The 10,471-nt window shown below is 33.9% G+C and overlaps 1 protein-coding gene across 10 annotated transcripts in view; it reads right to left on the reverse strand.

Annotated features, from left to right (window-relative positions):
- LOC111695359 (RNA binding protein fox-1 homolog 2) overlaps positions 1 to 7,429 on the reverse strand; it is a 27,270-nt gene extending 19,841 nt beyond the window's left edge. For all 10 annotated transcript variants that reach the window (XM_023464673.1, XM_023464672.1, XM_023464669.1 and 7 more), the window contains exon 1: positions 6,970 to 7,429. The gene's annotated coding sequence lies outside the window, so the exon portion shown is untranslated. The remainder of the gene's footprint in view (positions 1 to 6,969) is intronic.
- Positions 7,430 to 10,471: the final 3,042 nt, after the last annotated feature.

The raw sequence follows: 10,471 nt of genomic DNA on the forward strand, positions 1-10,471 counted from the left end.
TCTTCATAGGAAAATCCGAACCTTGGTCGTGGAAGCGAAGATAATAAAGTGTATGTAATGTATAGTACATGAGAACCTGTGCCAAGGATTAGACAATACATGGTATCAATCATATACGATGACCTAATACCCCCCAGGATACAATATACAATATTATATACTTCAAATAAAGTACAGAAGTACCATACACACAGTACAAACCGTACATACTGTGCAATCTTTTACTATATAGAACATTGCAAAGAATACATAGCTAAGAAACTTTGAAAAACTAACAAATATAGGTTTAAAATCGTCGGGTGTCAAAAAAATAGGTTGAAAACCCTTTATACATATTGAAAAATGTACAGTACAGTGATGTAGGCACACACAATGTACAAAACATCCGGCTACTGAAGTGCGAAAGTGCGTCTTATTACATGTCAATTGTCAAAAGAGCAAAAACTCTTAAGCAGGTTAATTTGGGGTTCACAACTTTCTACGGGGAAAGTTCTTGCATCAAGTGAATGATGATTGACGTTTTTATCAGTTTCATCTTCAATTTGTTTTGACAAAATGGACATTCATTATAGGAAGAAGAAAAACACCTTATTTTGTTCCGCCCTAACATTTATTTCAGATTTTAACCCGAGGAAATCGGAGAGAAATCTCAACAAAAATGCTATTTAAAATCCAAACACGACCCGATGAAAATATTCGCATAAATTTCCCTGAATTTTTTCCAGTGAATTCTCTACGTTTAAGCGTGACTAATTTGAATGTTTCGACGAGTTATAGAGGTGAGAGAGAGAAGGGGAACGTAGACTGATATTCATATATTAGAATTTATGGGGTTAAATATATATTATAGAAATTTTGATTCGCCATTTTTTCTTCTGTATTAATTTACTACTTAGAATTATCTAAGAATGTCACAAACAAGGAAATAAGAATTATGAGATATAACAACCAAGAACCAAGGATTGCATGTCGTTAAATTAAAGCAGGATGAAATTAATGGTGTTCGTGTGTGAATATGATTAAATGAATATCGAATGAATACAAGGAAAATGTAATTTGTGTGTGGGAGTGTAATTGCTCGGACAGAAGTGTAATTGTGTGGAAAAGAAGTGTAATTGTGTGGAGTACTGTAATTGATTGAAGAGTAGTTATAATTGCTCGGAGAGAAGTGTATTTGTTAGGAGAGAAATGTACTCGCTTGAAAAGAAGTGTAATTTATTGGAGAGAAGTGTAATTTATGGGAGAGAAGTTTAATTGTGTGGAGAGAAGTGTAATTGCTCGGAGAGTAGTATAATTGCTCGGAGAGTAGTATAATTGCTTGGAGTTAAGTGTAATTGCACAGAGAAGAGTGTGCGAAGGAGAGTGTAATTTTGTTAATAAAACTAATTTCTTGAAAAGATTGCGATAATCGAAAGTAAAATGTTAAAGCACCGCAATTATGAGCATGGGTAATATAATTGGAACAGAAGGCCGGAGTTATGTAATTGTAAATTAGGGTTACAGGGGTGATGTAATTGCATGTAAAGAGGGCGGGTTTACAAATGATTTATTGATATCCTTCAAATTTAACTGCTAGGACAACACCCTTCAATACACACTATCCTCAAAACTTTACCAAACTATAATTCTTGTTCCAGAACAGGTTTTATGTAAGCTTCAATGAACTTAAAAACTACTCAACCATAATCCATGTTAGGACTCCTTAATTTTATCAGATTGTATTTTTCATGCATTCCACTGACTATGTAGACGTAGTCCTTATACTATAATGAATAGTCCAAATACTAGACTGAGAAATGAGTAATTTAACTGAGTAGTTCATATACCAGACTGACTGAGTAGTCCATAGACTAATTTAACTGAGTAGTTCAAATACCAGACTGACTGAGTAGTCCATAGACTAATTTAACTGAGTAGTTCAAATACCAGCCTGACTGAGTAGTCCATAGACTAATTTGACTAAGTAGTTCATATACCAGACTGACTGAGTAGTCCACAGCTTAATTGGGCTGTGTTGTTCATATAACTAGACTGACTGAGTAGTCCATAGACTTATTGGACTGTGTAGTTCATATAACTAGACTGACTGAGTAGTCCATAGACTTATTTGACTGTAGTTCATTTACTAGACTGACTGAGTAGTCCATAGACTTATTTGACTGTGTAGTTCATAAACTAGACTGACTGAGTAGTCCATAGACTTTTTCGACTGTGTAGTTCATTTACTAGACTGACTGAGTAGTCCATAGACTTATTTGACTGTGTAGTTCATTTACTACACTGACTGAGTAGTCCATAGACTTATTTAATTGTGTAGTTCATATAACAAGACTGACTGAGAAGTCCATCTAATAATTTGACTGAGAAGTCCATATACTAAACTGACCGAGTAGTCCATATATTAAGACTGACTAAGTAGTCCATATAATAAACTGATTTAACCTATGAAGATTTAATCAGTATAAACAAACAGGATAAACGCTCAACAAATTGATTAAAGTTCAAACTCAATTTAAAATAAATGTTTTACACATCACCAGATTATGCTTGCAGGAAGGAGGGGTGGGGGAAGAATTAAAATTTAAATGAGTTTTCTAAATTTAAGTTATTTCTGTGTTTTTGATGTTTCTATGATTTAAGTTGCCCCTCCCCAGGCTGATAAGGTTTAGATTAGGTTTGCTCTGAGAAGACAGGGGCAAATAATAACCCTTAACAAACGGGGGGGGGGGGCGAAGGGGACTTTTGACTTAAAAGTAAACTTTAAAAAATATGTTAATTCGAAACTTAAAACAATATTTTAAATGAAACTAGATTTACATTAGTTGACTGACCAATGTCCAGTCCCTCCCTTCCTTCTCGCAATAATTATTCTGACCAAATATTAGAGCCCAGGTGTGGATTTGGGTGGAAAATATTCTAGGCCAACTTAGACCCAATCTAAAACCATTTCGGGAGCCACCAGGATTATATAAGAAGTAAATTAACCACTGATATTGTTTTGTTCACATCACAATCTAGATTGAATATATTTTGTATTTGTACAAACATTATTGAAATACTTAAAATTATATTTGTAAAATTTTAGTTTATTATTTCAAGGGTTTATATTTTAGTTTAAAGGATTATAAACTAGAGAACTGCTTCAATCCATCTTAGCAAAACAGAACATTTTAAAATTATTCAAAATAAATCAAAATTCATTCTTGTAAAACCTGGAATTTAGAGTCACGAAATGAAGGTGTGGCCAATTTTTAGATTAATCTTGAACTAGGAATAATATTCTGTATTCTAGAATGTAAGTGCTGCAAGAAAGCCTGGTAATTGCTGTAAGTTGGACAATTCTCAATGTTTTTATAAATAACTGAAGAAATAACCATTACTTTACCGTCAAACTTTCCCCAGTAAACCCGAGTTCTACTATAGTTGAATAGTTGTGAATACATTCGTTGTATAGTTCTCAAGTAAAAGGTTATCAGAATAACCTTTAGAAGGCGGAGGGGATCATCAGCTCAAATTTATGTTTATGTTTTGCCAAGGTGTTCAGGGGGGAATTGTAAGATATGCGAGTAAGGAAACATCATTTCGTACCCCCCCCCACTACCCTCTTCAAAATATCTTTTCCCCAGAAATAATGAACAATAGGCAAAAATTTAAGTTTGGTTCTTCATAAATTTGGTATTAAAGCGGGGGCTTTGAATCATTTCTCCGGGGGGGATACATTTTCTGAATATATACCCCTGTATACATGTTGAGGAAACATAGAATGGGGGCACTTTCATTTATGGCCTTTCCTTCTTAACCCTAATGCAGCAGTAATATTTCATACCAGAGCCTTTAGAATATTCATATTCTGTGCCTTGGAAACCCAGAAACTTATTCAGAAAAATCACTCATTTTGTTTTTTAATATGATAGCGCCATCAAAAATGTTTTTATCATGAACAAATATTTTGCAAGAGGGGACGTGAAAAATATTTGTAGAGAGACACGGTTTTGCAAATTTTCTTTTTGCATGAGGTTAATGCGTTCGTTTTAAAGCATGTAGTAAATCATTTCAACACATTTTTCTTTCTGCAATTGCAAAAATTCATCTGCATTTCTGAGGACAAATAACAAATTAAACTTGTTGACTAAGAAAAAAGACATTTTCGTTATACTAACAATACTTTTACAAGAATTCCTACTTTTATTTGAATACGGACTTGAGAGGAGGAAGCCGGGGGGTTTGCCACCTCCTGGATAAAGTATGAAAATGACTGATTCAAGAAGTTTGTAAGATTGTTGCAGGTTTTCAATATATTAATCATTCAGTTTCCAGTCCAAAGAGAAAAAACTAATATTCTAATTAGTTTATAAAAAATACAAAATCAGGGATTGCAAGTGGCCAGACAAAAAAATATATATATAAAAGTAGACCCTCACTTTTTTGTCATTTAAAAAATTTCCTAATACAACAACAACCAGAAAATCTTCAAGTAATTTTTCAGATTCATTCAAAGATGGCAAATATAAAAACACTATGGAAAAGAGAAAAAATTGTAATTAATTTTTCATGAATTGATTAAACTCGACATTTTCATTTTACTCCCAGACATATTTTATCAAAAACAACGCATAAACTAAAACAAAATTTGTTCAAATATCAAATTTGTGATATTTAAAATAATAAATTTTCATATTTGTAACAGAAATTGATGTAAGACCTTGAAAAGTGGAAATTAATGATCCAAATCTTTAAGACCAAGGACTTAAAACCATGCTCACCGAAAATAAACTCATCTCATTGAATTTTTCATAGAAAACATCACGGTTTGACGTATGTGATGCGTTAAATCATAACAAAGAAATTACCCCCCCCCCCATCCTCTTATCAACTTAATGCAAAAAAAAACCGTGAAGAGAAAGTGAAATCTTCCTGAGAACATGAGTAAAAAAATCATGCAATTCTTGCGAACATAAGTTCTTAAAAACACGGGGCGGTTATAAGCTAAAAGAAACAGAAGAACGAATCCGATCTTTCATGAAGAAATTAGTGGCAAGTTAAAATGCGAATTTTCGAGGAAGAAAAAAATTGTTTTTTGCAACTTCACTTGGCATTCTTAAAATACCTTGGTGATATTTTTAGCAAAGCTGAAATTTGAAAAGATCTCACCCTGTTGGAAATGTGAGATAAAAATAAAAATATTTTACCCACTGTATGTAGAGATATTTGGGATAATCGTAATCCTTAAAGTTTCTAATCTCATAAAATCCACCAATCTTGAAAACTAATCTAGCGTATTAGTAGGTTCCTGAATTAGCAGATAATAAAGATGTTCTGAGTGCATCAGTTCCCGCATTTTTAAAATAATTTAACGAGAATGTTGACAATGCTTTCACAGGATGTATATGGTGTCTAACTATAGAGACTACACTGAGAAACGAACGTATTTAGAAAATTCCTCGCTAAGGCTATATGACAACAGATGATGCATCATAAGTTGATTGAACGAGGTAACAGTTTAAAGAAAAATTATTGATCTATTGGGGGTTGGTGGGGCTAGTCTGTTAAACATAGAGAAATCTCCCATATATCTATTAAAGATAGGCTATAAATCATTATCGAACCTTCAAGCTTACAATAAGACAGGATCATGCCTAGGAAATATATTCAAGAAAATATCAAATATTATTAGAAAAACCCCTATTTTCCTCAAAATCAGTTTTCGTCGATTTAAACTCATTCATTTTGTGACAAGTATCTTTCCCTGTTTAGACAGTGATGTAGTAGTGTTCCCATACAAGCTAGGCCATGTTTGAATCCCGCATGTGTTTCAATTAAGGCAACTTAAAATCTGACAAAAGTTAGGATAAGGACAAATATGTTACAAATACTTTTTTTCAGTATTGACGTCACCCATAGCCATCTTAATACGATCTGAATATATTAATGTAAATTGTCATTTTCCTTTATTTTTAACCTGCTCGTGATGTTTCCTTCAATACAATTTTTGTTCAACCAACATTTTTTCATTTTCCCCACAAGCTGATAAATTATTCTTAGGGGTATTTATACTTTTTCCCCATTTGTTTTCCCACAAGCTGATAAATTATTCTTAGGGGTATTTATACTTTTTACCCATTTGTTTTCCCACAAGCTGATAAATTATTCTTAGGGGTATTTATACTTTTTACCCATTTGTTTTCCCCAATTGAGCGAAATTCAACCCCAAAAAATAAACACCCAAAATAGCGATTAAAAACCAAAATTTATAATAATGCCTATAAACAACATATCTATATAATAATAATAATAATAATACGAATGAATAGTCAAGTTTGTGTATAGAAAAAAAAATTGTTGATCTTAAGAGAGGAGAAAAGGTTTGTTTACAATTTACTATGACGTAGCGGGAAAGCTTAGTAACCAAGTCTTATGTAAACATTATGTACTGTAAATAATACATGAGAGCCGGGTCAGGGCAATTACATTTATTGGTTTATATTTTAAAGAACCGTCCTAATCTGAAATAAAATGTAATCAAGCCCTTTCCCCTTTCCGTAGTATTATCCCTCCTTGAATATAATTACATAAATAAAAATATACATATATAAGTACGTAGATATATAAATATATAAGAACCAGTCACAAAATATCATTTTTTAACTGAAATGTAGTTTAAAATGTAAAGGAGAATGTGAAGGGAATTGTTGCATCATTTTTACACTAACTCATGCATATATAGCTTATATTCCTGCTATTTCAGGCAGCTTCTCTGGGTGCAAAACCTAAACGTACGTTCACTGCTTCAAAATTAGATTTAAGACATTTTAAGGAATTATCAACTTTGATCTGTTCAAGATGAAAAACTTGTTTTCAGGCTGCACCCAGGGGGGTCATTCATTGCATTCTCTAAATTGTATTGAAACATATCATTTAGCTTAAAAATACAGAAAAAAATCATTCCTTGCAAGTTTTTCTTTTGCTTACCTGTAATCCTCATTTGTTCTCAGTCTTTCATGAATAAAGCACCGGGATTATTTGATATGCGTCGCAGGAAATATATATAGGACTAGACGAATACGCAAAAATTGCGTAATAAATTCATATAAATATCTTTTGCAAATTTTGTTTGTACTTTTGTTAGATCATAGGATTTTTTCTGAGAATTGCACTTCAAATACTTTACATAAAATTTAGTTGATAACTGGTTTAGTTTGAAAAGGTTGGGCGCACATAACTACAGAAAGACTGCTCTGAACTGTGAACGTACTGCATGTCACTGATATTGCTACATAATTAAGCAGGGTCCTTTGCTCGGCCAAGATCTAACAAATACTAAATTTTATTTGGTGGATTTTTCGCCTCCTCCCCCTCCCGCGTCTTCCTGCAATGGCCTATTTCCCCAGGTATAACGGCTAGGAGCGGGCGCTGCAAAACAACTGAAACTTTCTTCTGTCAATACTTAGGATTAGTGCAGCGATACCCGATGGCTGGGCTGCTCAGCCAAACGGTACGCGTCAAAAATTCATATAAATACGGCATGGGACACTAGAACTACTGAGCAGGTGGAGAACAAAACGTCGTGTCGGGTCAGAGTTTGGCGCCCCAGGCGGTCCGTGTTTAACAAATAGATCAGTCGGGCGGTGCCATGACACGGTCCGACCAGCCATGAGCACTGAGCGGACGAAGCTCTGCCCACTTAACCTACTGCCCATCCCGGTGTGATGCCTGGAGAGGACTCGTACCTGCAGCGAACTCTGGTTATGCTACGCGGCAAAGCGCAAGATTCTTTAAACATAAACAAACATTTGGATTTATGGAACGGATTTGTTTCAGTCCTAATATAATGATTTTTGATCTTGTTTGTTTACATTTCAAGAAACTTGCGCTTTGCCGCGTGCATAACCAGAGTTCGCTGCAGGTACGAGTTCTCTGCAGGCATGACACCGGCACGAGGAGTTCCTGAAGGCAGAGTAGGCTCACAAAACCATCGAATATATATATATAATTTACAGGGAGAACCATCACATTGAATTTTTAGAAAAAATATGTTATATATTTTAGTATGCTCATGGAACTTTTTATTTCCCGTGAAAAGCAAAAGTTCATAAATATATGTAACATTTGGTAATATTTAATATTAACAATTAATTCTGCAGCAAAAATTGTATAGGCAACTTTATAATAATTGAACTGCACGTCTTATTGTGCTTTGTTGCGAACCGATTTCCGGGAACTTTTTGTTCTGGACAAAGCTGCGGCGCTTATACTAGGGGGTGGGGGGCCCTGGACATACGGACCCCCTACGCGTGTCTCGGCCCTGTGGGCCGGGCGCATGGAAGGAGGCTCATTTAATATTCATCATCTGCTTGCATTTCATTTCCCTTCCTCCATGGGCAATCTTTATTCTACATTGTATAATGTATTGACGATCTATATGATTCCCAATTCTGTTCCTGATCTCTGTCCTTATTACTTAAAGATGACGGATTACATCCCTTGTTTTTAACTTATCACACGTATTATAGTTTATTAAGATATATATTTTGACTGTTTTGCATGATGTTTTCTTTCCTTTAAATGATTTTGTGAAGCTAAGCATAATAAAACCAGAGGTACAAGGTGTAGAGATTTGAATAAATGTTTACACACTGAACATTTCTAAATTACGAATACTTAATTAGTTTTTAATTTTAATATAGGATAAGTGAAGGTTTTAATCTTTGTGAAGAAACAATCTCAAGAACTGACGAGGGTCAACCCAGACCGAAATATATTTTCAATAAATGTGGAACTAACATCTACTTTTTTACTCTACAGAGGTTTGGTCCATCACCATCACTGAATTTTAATTTGTAAATGTTTGCAAAGATCAAGAAAAGCACAAGCATAAAATTCTTTATTTTTCAAAAAACTGAAATTCGAAAAAAAACTCCCCATGCAAGCTTGCTGCATGAGATATACACACACACAGCTTCTCCTAAAGCTGGCCATATTTTTCATATAATTTCAATTTGTCTCCATCAGGGGCGGATACAGGGGGGGCGGGGGGACATTCATATTTTTGTTCCTAATTCCTGAACAATCTTTTTATTGTCCCTAAATCCCTGTCCTATGCCAGGATTAGTGTGGAAGAGGTTACACAAGGAGGACGTAAATCTAGAGGACGTTATCACTTCTCCGAGAGGACCTAACTGAAATTCCCGCTATACTCCTACCTGGAGTCCTGGGGATAACTCATCAAGTATTCCAAGTAAGTACTAATCCTTTATTTTTGTTCCTTATTCCTGAACAATCTTTTTATTGTTCCTAAATCCCTGTCCTAATCCTTTATTTTTGTTCCTTATTCCTGAATAATCTTTTTATTGTTCCTAAATCCCTGTCCTAATCCTTTATTTTCGTTCCTTATTCCTGAACAATCGTTTTATTGTTTCTAAATCATTAATTTTGACTCTTTTTGAGTCTTTTAAGTAAAACAAATTTTCGTCTGCGGCCCCACATTTTGTCCTAATTACGAATTTTTTTGTTCCTAAAAAATCTTGCCCCCCCACCCCTCACTTAAATCCTGTATCCGCCCCTGGTCTCCATTTGTAACTCTTTGTTGGACTTTCTTTGAAATCATTAATCTGAATCTGATACAAGAAGGGAAAACTTCTTAAAAATACAACAAAAAAATTTAAATCCTTTTATTTCACAAGACAGGATAGGAGCCAAAATTCGACCAAATAATTTATGTAAGAAAACACTCAATTTTTCTTCAATTTGAAGAAAAAGTAATCATTTACACATAATATTGTTAACAAAAATTAGATTTTATGCCAATTTTCTCCTCTTTCTTCTCCCCCCCCCCCCCTAGCACGATACGCGCCTGCCACCCATGTCGAAGACAGTAAACGTTTTTTTAGGATGAACGAAGAAATAATGATGACACGGAAAGTGACAAATAAGTTTATAATCTAAAAAACCTATTGGGTTATTTAAATTAAATGAACAATATAAGCTTATACGTATACAGTTTACAATTCAAATTTTAACGCCAAATTATAGTAACCATTATATATTATTCTTATATAATAACTTATGACTATTGACTCTACCATGATATTTGGATATATTTTAACAAATCGTATTCAACTCTTTAAAGCTGCGAACATCCCAGCAGCTTTCTTTTTGTGCAGACCAATTATGAAGCTTTTCAGCTGTCATGAATTTTTAGATAAATTTCAAGACGACATTCATGCGCTAAAGCTACAGGGTGTCCCACATCATATTAGACCGTCAACGGGTCTAAATTGCGATTTTCGGGACTAATAAGAAAATATAATTAGAATGAATCAGTTTGAAAAATAACATAAGGCTTATATAAGAATTTTCTTGCGGAAAATGATAAGTTTTTCGAGTATTAAGGGTTTATTTTGTCGTTAAAGATTAGAGATAATCTAATATGATATGGGACGCTCTGTATGTTTTCTTACATTTGAGATTGGCT

The sequence above is a fragment of the Eurytemora carolleeae genome, unplaced genomic scaffold (assembly GCF_000591075.1).
Source record: "Eurytemora carolleeae unplaced genomic scaffold, Eaff_2.0 scaffold8, whole genome shotgun sequence".
Classification (NCBI taxonomy): domain Eukaryota; kingdom Metazoa; phylum Arthropoda; class Copepoda; order Calanoida; family Temoridae; genus Eurytemora; species Eurytemora carolleeae.